At 44.8% G+C, this 16,369-nt stretch overlaps 1 non-coding gene across 1 annotated transcript; it reads right to left on the bottom strand.

Moving 5' to 3' along the window:
* Window positions 1-3,481: 3,481 nt before the first annotated feature.
* Window positions 3,482-3,554, bottom strand: TRNAR-UCG. Its single transcript has one exon. It is a non-coding gene; the product is annotated as a tRNA-Arg (tRNA).
* Window positions 3,555-16,369: the final 12,815 nt, after the last annotated feature.

The raw sequence follows: 16,369 nt of genomic DNA, 5'->3' as shown, positions 1-16,369 counted from the left end.
GGACAGTGGGGCCTGAGTTCTGCTCCGAGCCTCGGTCCGGAACAGTGGTGGCTCACGTCGGGCCGCGCTTTCCAGTGAAGCGGGCACTTGGACGCCTGTTGTTCAAGTGTCCATCACTCCCTCCCTTCGCCGCGGGTACTCTGGGGATTATGCGTGGAATTGCTCCACCCTGGACAGGGCCCGAGGTGCATTCCTCCTTTTTAAATTGTTATTTACTTGGCTGCGCCTGGCTCTTAGTTGCTGCTTAAGGGATCTTTAGTTCTAGTTGCATCATGAGAACTCTCAGTTGTGGCATGGGGGATCTTAGTTGCCCCACCAGACATCAAACCCGGACCCTGCAGTCTTAGCCACTGGAGCACCAGGGAAGTCCCCGAAGGTGTATTCTTGTCTGTAGACACGTGCGACGAGTGCCAAGAAACGTTGCTCCTCACCACGACCCTGTGGGGGAGACGTGTTGCCTCTTTTTACAGGTGAAGAAACAGGCTCAGAGAGCAGGTGGGGGAGTACTTGCTGGGCTGTGATGGGGCCTGGCTTGGATGTCGAGAAGCCACGTAAGGGTGAACGGGCAGTTCAGGGCATTAAATACCATCTCCCACATGCGCTGTCCCCGGTGCACGAGGCGTCTTCACTCTCAGCCCTGAGCCCTGCCGCCTCCTGTGCAGGTGCCGGTGAACGAAGCTTAGCTCCTCGGGTATCTTTTAGAGTTTTGTTCTGTTTTCTGTGGACGCTTGGCATCACCTAACAGTGCCTTGCACACAGTAAGTGCTCAGCAGCTGCTTAACTACTAGACTCACACAGCCAGTAAACGGCTAGATAGTGACCCAGTTGTGACCCATTCAAGGCTATTTCCGGCACCAATTGCACAGGTTAATTTGTAACATAGGTTTTAACAGATACTGTTACAACTTCCACCTTAGCAGAGCTCCCACTATAGCCCTTTTTAGCCTGTTGAAAGTCCTGTGTCAGTTAAATCACAGAAACAATGTTTCTGTTAATGCAATGTTTCTGTTAATTCTGTTAATGCAGTAGTGGAATCTTACTCTGAAATTTAAAAAAGGTATCACAGCCCACTTTATCTTGTATGTCCCTATCCTATATGAGGGTTCCTCCACTAGAGACATTCTTTGTATCAGTTTTTTTTCCCTTGAGTTGCTTCCATATTTGCCTGTTTTGCACTGGCCAGGCCTTATTACAGTAATACTTCTTAGTGTACAGTTTTTCTTTTTACTCTCCTGTTGCCTGGCAGGCACAACGTTCATGGACTGTGGTTGACTCACTGCATAGATGTCTAGGTGGGGCCAAGCTTAGCATAGAACTTCCTCCTGAGGGTAAGAGCAGTCCCTGCCCATGGGTCCCTTCTTGCTTCTATGGGTGCAGAATATAGCTGTAAGCAAGCCTCGTATTTATTTTAAAGCTATAACAAGGTGCCCAGCTGCCCTCAGTGCTACCCTGAATGGAAAGGAAGTGACTAGGGAGATATGAACTGATAAGCCAGGCAAACCAGAGCATGCAAGCTGACTGCCACAGTGAGCCCTGCACTGAGACCTGAGCCTTAATCCCATTTCTACCCAAACGGGGGATTTGGTAGCTTTAGATGAACCAGCTGGTCAGAATCTTGAAGCTCTTTCAGCCCAGTGTCTACAAACTCCAGTGGTATTTATTGGCTCATCAAATCTTTGTTGCGGCGTTCAGGCTTCTCTCTAGTTGCAGTGCTGCAGGCTTAGCTGCCCCACGGCATGTGGCATCTTAATTCCCAACCAGGCATTGAACCTGCATCCCCCGCATTGGAAGGAAGATTCTTGACCACTTGATCACCACAGAAGTCCCACAGGGAGCTTGTTCAAAGTGAATTCTGAGGCCACAGGTCTGGGATAGGCCAGGAAATGTGTATTTTGTCAAGACCCCCTGAAGATTCTGAGTGCTGGAGGAAAGAATTCTCAGAGTGATCAGGAATTCTGGAAGTCCTTGAGACCCTTTCCAGGGAAGTGGGGACAAAGCTATTTCCTGGTATTATTTGCCCTCTTCATTCTCTTTCACAAGTGTACTGTGGAGTTTCCCTAGGGGCTGCATCATGTGTAACACAGACCAGATTAAATGTAGAAACAGATATGAGAATCCATCTGTCTTAAGCTGTATGAAGCAGGGCGTTCATTAGATTTAAAAAACTGTCAAACAATACCACTCATCTCAGCAGGAGACAGGGGTGTGATCCCTGAGTTGGGAAGATCCCCTGGCGAAGAGAATAGCAACCCACTCCAGTTTTTCTGTCTGGGAAATCCCATGGACAGAGGAGCCTGGTGGGCTACAGTCCACGGGGGTCACAAAAGAGTCAGACACAGCTGAGCACACACGCACCACTCATCTCACTACATTTCCTTTTGTTTTGGAAAATAGTTATTCCAAGGTTTTTTTTTTTTTAATGGTAAATATTAATAGACATAACTTACATAAACAAGACCTTGTTGTGTCTTCAAGAATTTTTAAGAGTGTAAAGTTGTCCTGACATCAACAAGCGTGAGAACCACTGATCTAGCCCAACTCATATTTTAGGGAAGGAGGAAATTGGGGCTCCGAGAGCCGAGACTTGCTGAGTCACACAGTGAGACATTAGAACTACCTGGTGGGATGGACTGGATGCTCTCCAAGTCCTGCTCAGTAAACCTGGAATCAGGAGACAGCCTCAGTGGTTGGGGGCCTGTTGTCCCAGAAGTCAGATCAGATGGCTTCTCAAATGATCCAAAATGTCTTTCTTGGAGGCTGCTGGCTGGAGAAGGAAAAGCAATAGATTTTGGTGACAGTGACCTTGGCTGGCTCCAGTTCCAGTTCTTTCTGTGCAACTGGGGCAAGTTATCAAATCTCAGAGTTTCCTCATGTGTGAAACAGGATTGACAGGATCTCACAGGGAAGCACTAGGGTTAAATGAAGCCCACTGGACTTGCGTCTGGTACTTAGAACTCACATCTTAGTTTCTCCCTTTGTTATGAAAGTCTCAGAAAGGAGAGACATAAACCACAGTGGAAAATAGGACTGAATTTAAAAAGTGCTCTCAGCTTTCTTGTGAAAGCTTCTGGGGAGAGAGGGGTAGAAAAACACTTTTGCAGCTTGCCATGTTCTCACAGATCAAACCCGTCTGGTGAGAAAGTGGTCTGTTACTTGAATTGTTTGCTGTAGAAAATATTCCCACTTGACAATGACACGCCCATGCATTTCACAACATCTGTTTTTTCCAATCCAAACACATCATCCCAGGCATCTCCTCCTTTCCCCCATGATCATTACCTCAGTTCTGCACTCTTTAGGATGCACCAGCATCCCTCCCCCTTTTATTTTTATTTTTTTAAATTTTTCCTCCCCCTTTTAATTTCACTTATTGGCTGCACCGGGTCTCAGTTGCAGCACACAGGATCGTCTGCCTTCACTGCGGCACACAGGATCTTTAGTTGGGGCATGCAAACTCTTAGTTGTGGCATGTGGGATCTATTTCCCTGCCCAGGGATTGAACCTGGGCTCCCTGCATTCGAAGTGCAGAGTCTTAGCCACTGGACCACCAGGGAAGTCCCAGTACATCCTGTTAAAAGTGCTTTTTTCTCCCCAGAGGATCCCAATTGTCTGGAACATACGCTTAGTCTGAGCTTGGTCCGCAGGGCTCACCAATGGGATCGACTTAGCTGCTTAGTCATGACTGACTCTCCTCGACCCCATGGACTGTAGGCCGCCAGCCTCCTCTGCATCAAATTCTCCAGGCAAGAATACTAGAGTGGGTAGCCATGCCCTCCTCCAGAAGATCTTCCTGAACCATGTCTTCTGTACTGCAGGCAGATTCTTTACCATCTGAACCACCAGGGAAGCCCTTCACACTAACCAGGGAGGTGAACACAGCCCTTTCTCTGCTAGATCTCCAGCCCAGGTAATACATTTTACTTTCAAATTCAAGCAAGGACTGCCATCTTCCCCCCGCCCCCGCCCCCCGCCCCGATACACAACAGTGTGAGACAAGCCCTCACTTCTGTCCTCTCCTCTTAGGCTGTGTTCCAGACACTCAGTTACTTTCTGGTTCCAGAGAAGGGCCTGAGTTGCTGCTTGGCCTGCTCTTGTCCTTACTACCTCCTGCCACCTTGCAATCTTGGCTCACGGGTTCCTCTCTTTTCCCAGGATGACTTAGATGCCATGTGCCTGCGGGAGCAGTGCTTGCCGCAGCCTGCCTTCATTTCCATCTCCGTCACTGTACCATTCATCCAAGAGGACAGGGACCATGTCTGTCTCATTCCAAAGTGTGTTTCTATCACCCTCCTGTGCCCTGCACATAACAGACGGTCACTAACGGTTGCTACTGAATGACAGTTTTATAGAAGGGGCACCATTCAAGCCAGTCGGTCTGGGACAGTCCTTTTTCACACCTGTTTTCTTACATAGTTTTCACAGAAATCACTTTCATTTCTCACAATTGTTCTGGCTTGAATGACATATTGGCAACCTACTGTAAAATGATATTATCACTTCTTCATAGTACTGTACTTCAAAAAAAGATTGATTGAAGTATAATTTACATGCAAGCCAATTCATCCATTATAAAAATGTACAGTTGGATGATTTTTAATTTACACTGTTGTGTAACTATCACCACAATCCTTTTGAGAACACTTCCATCACCCCCAGAAGTTCCAACACCCCAAAAATGCCTTTGTAGTTCATCTCTGCTCCCTCCCCAGCCCCAGAAACATGTGATCTACTTAATGTCTGTATGCTGCTGCTGCTGCTAAGTCACTTCAGTCGTGTCTGACTCTGTGCGACCCCACAGACAGCAGCCCACCAGGCTCCCCCGTCCCTGAGATTCTCCAGGCAAGAACACTGGAGCGGGTTGCCATTTTCTTCTCCAATGCATGAAAGTGAAAAGTGAAAGTGAAGTCACTCAGTCGTGTCCGACCCTCAGCGACCCCATGGACTGCAGCCTTCCAGGCTCCCCCATCCATGGGATTTTCCAGGCAAGAGTACTGGAGTGGGGTGCCATTGCCTTCTCCAATGTCTGTATGGTTTTGCTTATTCTTAGAAATATGGAATAATATGTAATTTTTGTGATTGGCTTCTTTCACTTAGCATAATGTTTTTGAGGCTTATCCATGTTATTGTATTTACAGAGTAGTACATCCCTTTTTATTGCTGAGCCATATTCCATTGTGCATAATTTGTTTATCCCTTTATCTGTTGGCTATTTGGATTTTTCTAGTTTGGGCAATAAAGAATAAATAATTCTGTTTGGAACATTCATGCACAAATCATTGCGTGGCCATATGTTTTCACTTTGGTAGATGCTTGGGAGTGAAATTGTTGGGTTATATGCTAAGTGTATGTTTGACTTTTTAAGAAGTGCTAAACTATTTTTGAAGGGCACTACCATTTCCCACAGAACAGGAAGCTTCTAATTTCTCCACATCCTTGCCAACACTTGATACTGTCTTTGTGACGACAGCCATCCCAGTGGGTGTCAAGTAGTATCTCCTTGTGGTTTTAGTTTGCATTTCCCTAATCCCAGGGATGGCGGGGCCTGGTGGGCTGCCGTCTATGGAGTTGCACAGAGTCGGACACAACTGAAGCGACTTAGCAGCAGCAGCAGCAGCAGCAGCCATGACTAATAAGGTTGAAGACATTTTCAAGTACTTAACTATTCACGTATCTTCTTTAGTGAGTTAAAAAAAAAAAAAAGACACCCATTTAGACCCTTCCCTTGTTTGATTTGGGGACTTGCCTGGTGGTTCAGTGACTAAGACTTGGCACTCCCAATGCAGGAGGCGCAGGTTCGATTCCTGGTCAGGGAGCTAGAGCCCAAAAGCTGCAACTAAAGATCCTTCTTGCCACAACTAAGATCCCGAGCAGACAAATAAACAAGTATTTTTGAAAGAGAAGTACAATTTTCCCACTAGCGCATTTCTCCTGTTCTGCTTTCTCCAGAACATTATGTCACCATGTCACCTTCATTCTCTGGGTTATGACACTTTCTGGCCTTTTCTTGTTGTTTTTGTGACCTTAACAGTTTTTAATTCTAGGTCATTTGCCATTTCCATATAAATTTTAGTCAGTTTGTTGATTTCTACCCGAAATGGCCCTAGGATTTTATAGAGAGGGTACTGAAGCTATAGATTATTTGGAAGAGTTCCCATCTCCTTGATTTAGATCTTCTTTGCTTCAGCAGTGTTTTGGAGTCTGAGTGTAGAGTCTTTGCTTCCTTCATTAGATGTATTCCAAATACAATTTTTGCTCTTACTGTGGACGAAATTTTTCTAATCTCATTTTCAGATTGTTTATACAAAGAAACACAACTAATATTTGTACATTGATCTTCTGTCTGGAGACTTTGGCATCTGCAAGCATCTCATCTTTTAATAAACACAGTTTTACTTCTTTCATATCTGAACACCTTTTCTTTTCTTTCCTTGGCCTGTTGTAGTGGCTACAGTCTCAAGTGCTATGGTGAAGTGGCGAGAGGAAACATACTTGCCTTGTTCCCCATCTTAGAGGGAAAGCAGTTTTTCACTGTTAAGTGTGTTAGTTTAGGTTTTTCACAGTTGCCTTTCATAAGGCTGAGGGATTTCTCTAGTCCTCATTTGTTGAGAATTTTGTGACTTTTCAGCTGTCTATTTCTCTTTTCTGTTAAGATTTACCTCATGTATTTTAACTCTAAGTTCTGTAAGATTTTGCTTCTGAAGCTAGATCCATATATATTTATAATGGTTGTAACTTCCTGAAGTTTTGACCCCCCTTATCAACATGAAATATTCTTTGTTTCTAATATTTCTTGCCTTAAAGTCAATTGTTTGTTTGATTTTGGCTGTGCTGGGTCTTCATTGCTGTGAGGGCTGTTCTCTAGCAGTGCTGTATGGGTTTCTCTTTGCAGTGGCTTCTGTTGTTGCCACTCCTGGGCTCTAGAGCACAGGCTCGGTAGATGTGGAGGACAGCTTTAGTTGCTCCATGGCATGTGGGATCTTCCTGGACCAGGTATTGAAACCATGTCTCCTGCACTGGCAGGTGGATTAATGACCATGGAGCCACCACGGAAGCCTTAAAAGTCAGTTTTGTCAGGTGTTAACATAGCCTTTAAAGCTCTGCTGTGATTAAACTGTTTATGTGGTAAATTTTCCAAACTATTTTTGTCTTTGAATCTAAAGGGTCTCTTGTAGACAACATATGGTTGGATCTTGCTTGATGTACTCTGTATATAAGTTAAATAAGCAGGGTGACAATACACAGCCTTGATGTACTCCTTTCCCAATTTTGAACCAGTTCATTGTTTCATGTCCAGTTCTAACTGTTGCTTCATGACCTGCATACTGGTCTCTCAGGAGGCAAGTAAAGTGGTCTGGTATTCCCATCTCTTTAAGAAAGTCAAAGGCTTTAGCTAGTCAATGAAGCAGAAGTAGTTATTTTTCTGGCATTCTCTTGCTTTTTCTATGATCCAGTGGATGTTGGCAATTTGATCTCTGGTTTCCTCTGCCTTTTAAAAATCCAGCTTGTACATCTGGAAGCTCTTGGTTCACATACTGTGAAGCCTCGCTTGAAGGAGTTTGAGCATTACCTTGCTAACATATGAAATGAGTGCAATTGTGTGGTAGTTTGAATATTCTTTGGCATTGCCCTTTGGTATTGGAATGAAAAGTGGTTGTTTAGGGATTACAATATGCATCTTTAATTTATTATAATGTACTTCAACTTAATATTGAAAGTTTCACATAAATGTAGAATGTTTGCTACAATATAGCTCCATTTTCTCCCTCTCCTGTTTTCTATTACTGTCATGTATTTTTTATCAATATATATTGTAAATCCAATAATACATATTATAATTACTAGTTCAAATAATCTGATATACTTTTCAATTAAGAGAAAAAATATAAAGAGAAAAAATTAAGAGAAAAAATATAAAGAGAAAAAAATTAAAATATAAATATCTTATATTTAGTTTATGTATTTTTTATTCCAGAGATCTCCATCCTCTTCCACAGACTGCATTTGACACCTCACCCTTGTAGCAAATGAGAGAGACCCAGAATCAGAAAATGCAGAGAAGCTTCATAAAAGGCAAACAGAATGGAACCTCCTCAAACTCCTGCCATCATCTAGGAGTTAACAGTCCCTTGACCACAGGGCACCACTTTCCGTGTGTCCTGCTTTCTTCCTCATATCAGAGTAAGATAATGTCTATGAAAGTGCCATCACTTTATGGCAAACAGAAGTGGGAAATGTGGAAGCACTGACAGATTTAAAATCTTATTTTCTTGTTCTCCAAAATCATGGTGGACAGTGACTGTAGCCATGAAATTAAAAGACGCTTGCTCCTTAGAAGGAAAGCTATGACAAACCTAGACAGCGTTATTAAAAAGCAGAGATATCACTTTGCTGACAAAGATCCATGTAGTCAAAGCTGTGGTTTTTCCAGTAGTCATGTACAGATGTGAGAGTTAGACCATAAAGAAGGCTGCGCGCCGAAGAATTGATGCTTTTGAACTGTGGTGTTGGAGAAGACTCTTGAGAGTCCCTTGGACTGCAAGGAGATCAAACCAGTCAATCCTAAGGGAAATCAATCTTGAATGTTCACTGGAAGGATTGATGCTGAAGCTGAAGCTCCAATAATTTGGCCACCTGATGCAAAGAGTCAACTCATTGGAAAAAGACCCTGATAGTGGCAAAGATTGAAGGCAAAGGGAAAAGGGGGCGGCAGAGGATGAGATGGTTAGATAGAATCACTGACTCAATAGACATGAGTTTGAGCAAACTCTAGGAAATAGTGAAGCACATGGGAGTCTGGCATGCTGCAGTCCATGGGTTGCAGAGAGTTGGAACCAACTGAGCAACTGAAACACAACATGAAAATTCCTTGAGAATTTCCAATGCTATATCATTTCAAGATACCACTATTAATACTAATTTGAAATAAGAAACTCAGCTCAGGGAAGCTGACTTTCTCAGCTAATTTGTAGCAGAACTGAACTTTAACCCAAGTCTGCTAGAGCTGAGCCCAGCACTCTTTCCTAATTAGATAGGCAACCCATACTTAAGCACATTCACAGAGACATACTGTCACAGAGAATCTGGGTGTATCTGTATGTTAGAGACATGTAGTTGACTTAAAGTGGAAAGGTAAATTGAACTTTCAGTCACTATTTTTGGGGAACAAACAGCACTTGTAATAAATTTACAAGGCAGAACTTAACACACTTGTAAGTGCTTTCTTCAAGATGGCCTTCATGCCTCTCAGAACTTTCAACTTTTTTGCAACTATTTCCTTTTTCTGTGAGGCTCTGTTACAAAGAAAACCTACTATCAGATTTTGCTGCAGGAAAAAAATTGATTGCTCTAGTCTGAGATTTAGCAAGGGAGAAATTTTGCTGAGTCAATGTGACTAAACATCTGGACACACCCAAGCTACTGCTGTGAAGCATCATTTTAGGCAAACGTGTTAAACATCGAATTAAACTGCCAATCCATTTTTCTTCTATTATTAATGGTATATGCTACACAGCCTCTCATGTCTTTGTTAAAGTGCTAACAACCAGAAAAAAAAAAAAAAATACTGCTTCCCAATATGGTTGGAAAACTACTGCAGACTGGTTTAAAGAGAGCAGGGCTGGGAGAAAGCCAAGTCTCCCCTAAGATGAAGAGGATAGATCCAGGATGACTGGGTCATGGCTCCAGGCTGACCTTTAGTTTTTAGAAAACCCTCAAGTTCTTGGGTTATAATGCTAAAGTTAACTCACTTTTCATCTTATCAGTTTTTTTTTTTTTTGCCTTGCCCTAACTCCCCAAATCCCAAATCAAAGTCTAAGCAGAAATTCTACAGAAACCACCCTTTCCTGCAAACCTCCCCGGGTCGAATCCTTTGCTTAACTTACTTACATAAGAGGGTGTGTCAGTCACATACTAGTTGGGGTGGATTTGATTATACGGTCTCTCACTTGCTGTATAATCCCCACAGCTGATCTCAAATGGCTTGCTTACACAGTAGGTAGAAAGAAAGTGTGATTTTTGAAAAAACCCAGAGACTGTATTTTCTTGGGCTTGAAAATCACTGCAGACGGTGACTGCAGCCATGAAATTAAAAGACGCTTGCTCCTTGGAAGAAAAGCTATGACAAACCTAGACGGCATATTAAAAAGCAGAGACACACAGCCACTATGGAGAACAGTGTGGAGATTCCTTAAAAAACTGGAAATAGAACTGCCTTATGACCCAGCAATCCCACTGCTGGGCACACACACCAAGGAAACCAGAATTGAAAGAGACACGTGTATCCCAATGTTCATCGCAGCACTGTTTATAATAGCCAGGACATGGAAGCAACCTAGATGTCCATCAGCAGATGAATGGATAAGAAAACTGTGGTACATATACACAATGGAGTATTACTCAGCCATTAAAAAGAATACATTTGAATCAGTTCTAATGAGGTGGATGAAACTGGAGCCTATTATACCGAGTGAAGTAAGCCAGAAAGAAAAACACCAATACAGTATTCAGTTCAGTTAAGTTGCTCAGTCGTGTCCGACTCTTTGTGACTCCATGAATCACAGCATGCCAGGCCTCCCTGTCCATCACCAACTCCCGGAGTTCACTCAGACTCACATCCATCGAGTCAGTGATGCCATCCAGCCATCTCATCCTCTGTCATCCCCTTCTCCTCCTGCCCCCAATCCCTCCTAGCATCAGAGTCTTTTCCAATGAGTCAACTCTTCGCATGAGGTGGCCAAAGTACTGGAGTTTCAGCTTTAGCATCATTCCTTCCAAAGAAATCCCAGGGCTGATCTCCTTCAGAATGGACTGGTTGGATCTCCTTGCAGTCCAAGGGACTCTCAAGAGTCTTCTCCAACACCACAGTTCAAAAGCATCAATTCTTTGGCACTCAGCTTTCTTCCCAGTCCAACTCTCACATCCATACATGACCACAGGAAAAACCATAGCCTTGACTAGATGGACCTTTGTCGGCAAAGTAATGTCTCTGCTTTTTAATATGCTATCTAGGTTGGTCATAACTTTCCTTCCAAGGAGTAAGTGTCTTTTAATTTCATGGCTGCAGTCACCATCTGCAGTGATTTTGGACCCCAAAAAAATAAAGTCTGACACTGTTTCTACTGTTTCCCCATCTATTTCCCATGAAGTGATGGGACCAGATGCCATGATCTTTGTTTTCTGAATGTTGAGTTTTAAGCCAACTTTTTCACTCTCCTCTTTCACCTTCATCAAGAGGCTTTTTAGTTCCTCTTCACTTTCTGCCATAAGGGTGGTGTCATCTGCATATCTGAGGTTATTGATATTTCTCCTGGCAATCTTGATTCCAGCTTGTGCTTCTTCCAGCCCAGCGTTTCTCATGATGTACTCTGCACATAAGTTAAATAAGCAGGGTGACAATATACAGCCTTGACATACTCCTTTTCCTATTTGGAACCAGTCTGTTGTTCCATGTGCAGTTCTAACTGTTGCTTCCTGACCTGCATACAGATTTCTCAAGAGGCAGATCAGGTGGTGTGGTATTCCCATCTCTTTCAGAATTTTCCACAGTTTATTGTGATCCACACAGTCAAAGGCTTTGGCATATTCAATGAAGCAGAAATAGATGTTTTTCTGGAACTCTCTTGCGTTTTCGATGATCCAGCAGATGTTGGCAGTTTGGTCTCTGGTTCCTCTGCCTTTTGTAAAACCAGCTTGAACATCTGGAAGTTCACGGTTCACGTATTGCTGAAGCCTGGCCTGGAGAATTTTGAGCATTACTTTACTAGCGTGTGAGATGAGTGCAATTGTGCGGTAGTTTGAGCATTCTTTGGCATTGCCTTTCTTTGGGATTGGAATGAAAACTGACCTTTTCCAGTCCTGTAGCCACTGCTGAGTTTTCCAAATTTGCTGGCATATTGAGTGCAGCACTTTCACAGCATCATCTTTCAGGATTTGAAATAGCTCAACTGGAATTCCATCACCTCCACTAGCTTTGTTCGCAGCGATGCTTTCTAAGGCCCACTTGACTTCACATTCCAGGATGTCTGGCTCTAGGTCAGTGATTTATATATGTAATTTAGAAAGATGGTAACGATAACCCTGTATGCGAGACAGCAAGAGAGACACAGATGTATAGAACAGTCTTTTGGACTCTGTGGGAGAGGGAGAGGGTGGGATGATTAGGGAGAATGGCATTGAAACATGTATAATATCATATATGAATTGAATTGCCAGTCCAGGGTCGATGCATGATACTGGATGCTTGGGGCTGGTGCACTGGGACGACCCAGAGGTATGGGGAACACTTGTACACCCGTGGCGGATTCATGTTGATGTATGGCAAAACCAATACAATATTGTAAAGTAATTAACTTCCAATTAAAATAAATATATATTTAAAAAAAACGCAGAGACATTACTTTGCCAACAAAGGTCCATCTAGTAAAAACTATGGTTTTTCCATTAGCCACGTATGGATGTGAGAGCTGGACCATAAAGAAAACTGAGCGCTGAAAAATTGATGCTTCTTAAATGTGTTGTTGGAGAAGACTCTTTTTTTTTTTTTTTTTGGAGAATACTCTTGAGAGTCCCTTGGACTGCTAGAAGATTCAATCAGTCAATCCTAAAGGAAATCAGTCCTGAATATTCATTGGAAGGACTGATGCTGAAGCTGAAGCTGCAATACTTTGGCCACCTGATGTGAAGAACTGACTCACTGGAAAAGACCCTGATGCTGGGAAAGATTGAAGGCAGGAGGAGAAGGGAATAACAGAGGATGAGATGGTTGGATGGCATCACTGATTCAATGGACATGAGTTTGAGCAAGCTCCGGGTGTTGGTAATGGACAGAGAAGCCTGGCGTGCTGCAGTCCGTAGGGTTGCAAAGAGTCGGACACGACTGAGTGACTGTACTGAACTGATATATTCTAAAAGCAATAATGTAAGCATGTGATGTGCTCTGAAAAGCTGAAGATTTAGGACTGTGCAGAGACCAGAAGTTTCTAAAATTGAAAGTGGAATGCCAAGAAAAATCAGATGTGGGAGTGATGCGTTAAATGAACACTCACAGTTCCACAGACCCTCCTGATGCTCGGTGCCGTCAGCTTTGTGAGCATGGTGCCGGCCACAAGACCCGCTATGAGGCCAAGTGCAGGGGACAACCGCTTTATAAACTAACGTAGTTTAAGCAAAAAGTCCGGTGGAGTTCAGAAGACATGGCCTACAGTTGACAAATGAGTCCAAGGGACAACCCACTCCAGCTCTGTCACTTAGCTGTCTGTCTGGGGGCTGCCCACAACTTGGCATCACCTCCTAGCACTTAAGATAAACCGTGCTGCTCCCCACGGGACCTGGGTCTGACCTCCCCTCTTGTCTCAGATCCAACCCCACCAGCCACATCCAGGGGTTCACACCACCCATCACGTTTCCCTTCCAGTTCATTCGTCCCCATCAGCAGACACACATGCTGGGCCATCACCTTGCTTTAGAATAAAAATAAAAACTTCTTTGTAACCCGATGTCTCCCCCGCTCCCCTCCCCACCATACTCCTCATTCAGCCTTCCCTTCTCCCACTTTCCCTGGCACCTACTCCAGCTAGACTCTCTTTGGCACCATCTCAGAAAACGGTCTGCTCGCCGAAGACCTCACCCAAGCAGAGGCACCACTGAGTTCTCCTCCCATGTGAAGTGACTCTGTTACGGGATCATTCCTGCTTCCACCAGCCCCACACAGGAGAGAAATGAAACTGCCTGAGTTTGGAAGGAGCCCCTGGCATGGCCAAGCCAGCCATCTTCTCTCTCTAGGAATCTCGGCTGCCATCAGGGAACTTCTCAGCTGACGTGGAAGCTTACGAGACATGCAGGGTCTCAGGCCCCACTCCAGGCCTCCTCAATCCAAATCTGCATTTAGTACGACCCACAGGAGTCCAGTACACATTAAAGCTTGACACACTGCTGCCCACCCTCTAATTCTGACATTCAGGATTAGGGACTCCATTAACCCCCGGACCTAAGCCGCATTCTCCAATCGCAGCTTTAATGGTAATGAAGGTGAAATTTTGATCGCCCTTCTGCCTTCTCAGTTGGCTCTGAAACTGGGAAGCAGTGATGGCTTCCACTGGTGCCTCAAACTTCTGAGAACCTCCTCCTCGTTGCCCAAACCTGTGGTCACTGCTCAGTTCGTATTTTAACCGGTCAGCTGCACCGGACACAGCTGTCACTTCCTCCATCTTCACACACTTCCTTAACTTGGTTGCCAAATACCACGCCCTCTTCATGACCACTTCTCCTGGGCTTTGCTGTCGTCCCCTCTCCTGACTGCCCCAGGCCGCCGAGCCCTGATTCTCACCAGCTTCTCGCTCCCCAGATCTCCTCGGAGGACCTCTTGCCTTTATTGATTTACTTATTTTTGGCCTTGGCGGATCTCAGTTGCAGCTTGTGGGTTCTTTATTGCGGTGCCGGGCTTAGTTGCCTCGTGGCATGTAGGATCTCAGTTCCCCAACCAGGAATTGAATCCTTGTCCCTCGCATTGCAAGGCAGAGTCTTAACCACGGGACTGCCAGGGAAGTCCACCTTGCCTTTACTGTCCCCTTCATGTGACAGCTCCTAAATGTGTCTCTAGCCAACCTGGCCCCCTGAATCCAGCGAATACATTCAGCTGCCTCAGGGAGCACACTTGCAGGCGGGAGTACTGATGTCTCAGAGCGAACAGGCCAAAGCCAAGTCATCCACGCAGTACCGCCCTCCACCGTTCTCCTCTAGCCTCCTTCACCCCAGGGAAATGCAAGCCTGTCCTGTTTGCTCAGGCATGCGTCCCAGGGGTTACCTCCCTTCTTTCTCTACATGCAGTCACTCAGCAAACTCCAAGTTCTAACAGGTAACATGTCCTGAATCTGACCCTTTCTCCCCAGATTTGCCGCTCTCAGTCCAAGCCTCTATCCCCCATCCCCACCCCTCAACACTAGGGTAACAACTTGCCACGCGGTCCCTCTTCCTCTACACGCCCCTGTCTCTACACACACAGGCTGCTGTCCAGAATGGCCTTTTTAAGAACATAAATAAAGGACTTCCCTGGTGGTCCAGTGGCTAAGACTCCCTACTCCCAGTGCAGAGGGGCCGGGTTCGATCCTTGGCCTGGGTACTAGATCCCACATGCCATAAGAAAGAACCCGCCCGCATGCTGCAACGAAGATGGAGAATCCCAACCAGAGCAGCCAAATAAATATTTAAAAGATTTAAACAAACAAAACACACAAATAAGATCATGGAATATATCTTCTCAAAATCCTCCCTTGGTTCCTATTTACTCTAATGAAATTAGTTAACTAAGCCCTTGAAACCACCCAGGCCCAACTACTTCCTGTCTCCACCCGGGCCACCTCCCTATTCTGGAACCTTCTGAGGACACAGCTGCCTCAAGTACTTATTACCCCTGCTTGGAGACCACCTCTGTGCCCAGGGATTTGCACGGCTCAGGCTTCCCAGATAGCACAGTGGTAACGAACCCACCTACCAATGCAGGAGACACAGGTTCGATCCCTGGGTTGGGAAGATCTCCTGGAGGAGGAAATGGCAACCCACTCCAGTATTCTTGCCTGGAGAATCCCACAGACAGAGGAGCCTGGCAGGCTAGAGTCCAAGATCACAAAGCGTGGGACACAACTGAGTACACGTGCACCTTGCATGGCTCACCCATTCATTTACTGAGTCTACTCTAATGTCATCTCGCAACAGAGGCCTTCTCTGCCCACACATCTAAAAAGACGCGCTTTCCCTCCCATCCCTTCTAACATTTTATTCAGCTTTACTTTGCCCTGTAACATTTTAAATTTGTGTAATGAATATCTTCCATTACTGGAATAGGAGGGCCACAGGTACCAGGCCTGTTTGGTTCGCTGCTGAGTTATCAGCATCCAGACACACACGGGCACAGGTGGATGTGTGTCAACTGAGTCGATGCTTTTCACCTGAATGTCGCTTCAACTCCCTGCTTCCACTCCTCCCCACACACCCAGGACACTGAACAGCTCACAATGGGAACTTGTTAAACTGATACAATGAAAATCCCAACCACTGTACTACCTACAGAATCACTACCATACCACACACTACAGACTCACTGATAGGTTTACAAAGAGAGGCCTCAACAGAAAAAAAGGGACAAATCTTCCATCTAGAATAGCCACTCCCATACTTGGGAGGAGAGTACTTTCAAAGAAACAGCACCACACTAGTTACATAGTAACTGTTGTTTGGAAGTCTCAGAAAGGAACGTGTAGGTCATGGCATTGTGACGTTTTTCCCAGAAGAGCAGTATCTTTTCCAGTAAAGAAAAATCTCTATGTAAATACCTTTCAAAGGGTGCAAGAATAAAAGCACATCAAGAGCCTTCTGA

The sequence above is a fragment of the Bubalus bubalis genome, chromosome 5 (assembly GCF_019923935.1).
Source record: "Bubalus bubalis isolate 160015118507 breed Murrah chromosome 5, NDDB_SH_1, whole genome shotgun sequence".
NCBI classification, from domain to species: Eukaryota; Metazoa; Chordata; class Mammalia; order Artiodactyla; family Bovidae; genus Bubalus; species Bubalus bubalis.
The sequence above is the reverse complement of the archived record's forward strand: the minus strand, read 5'-3'. Positions and strand labels throughout refer to the sequence as shown.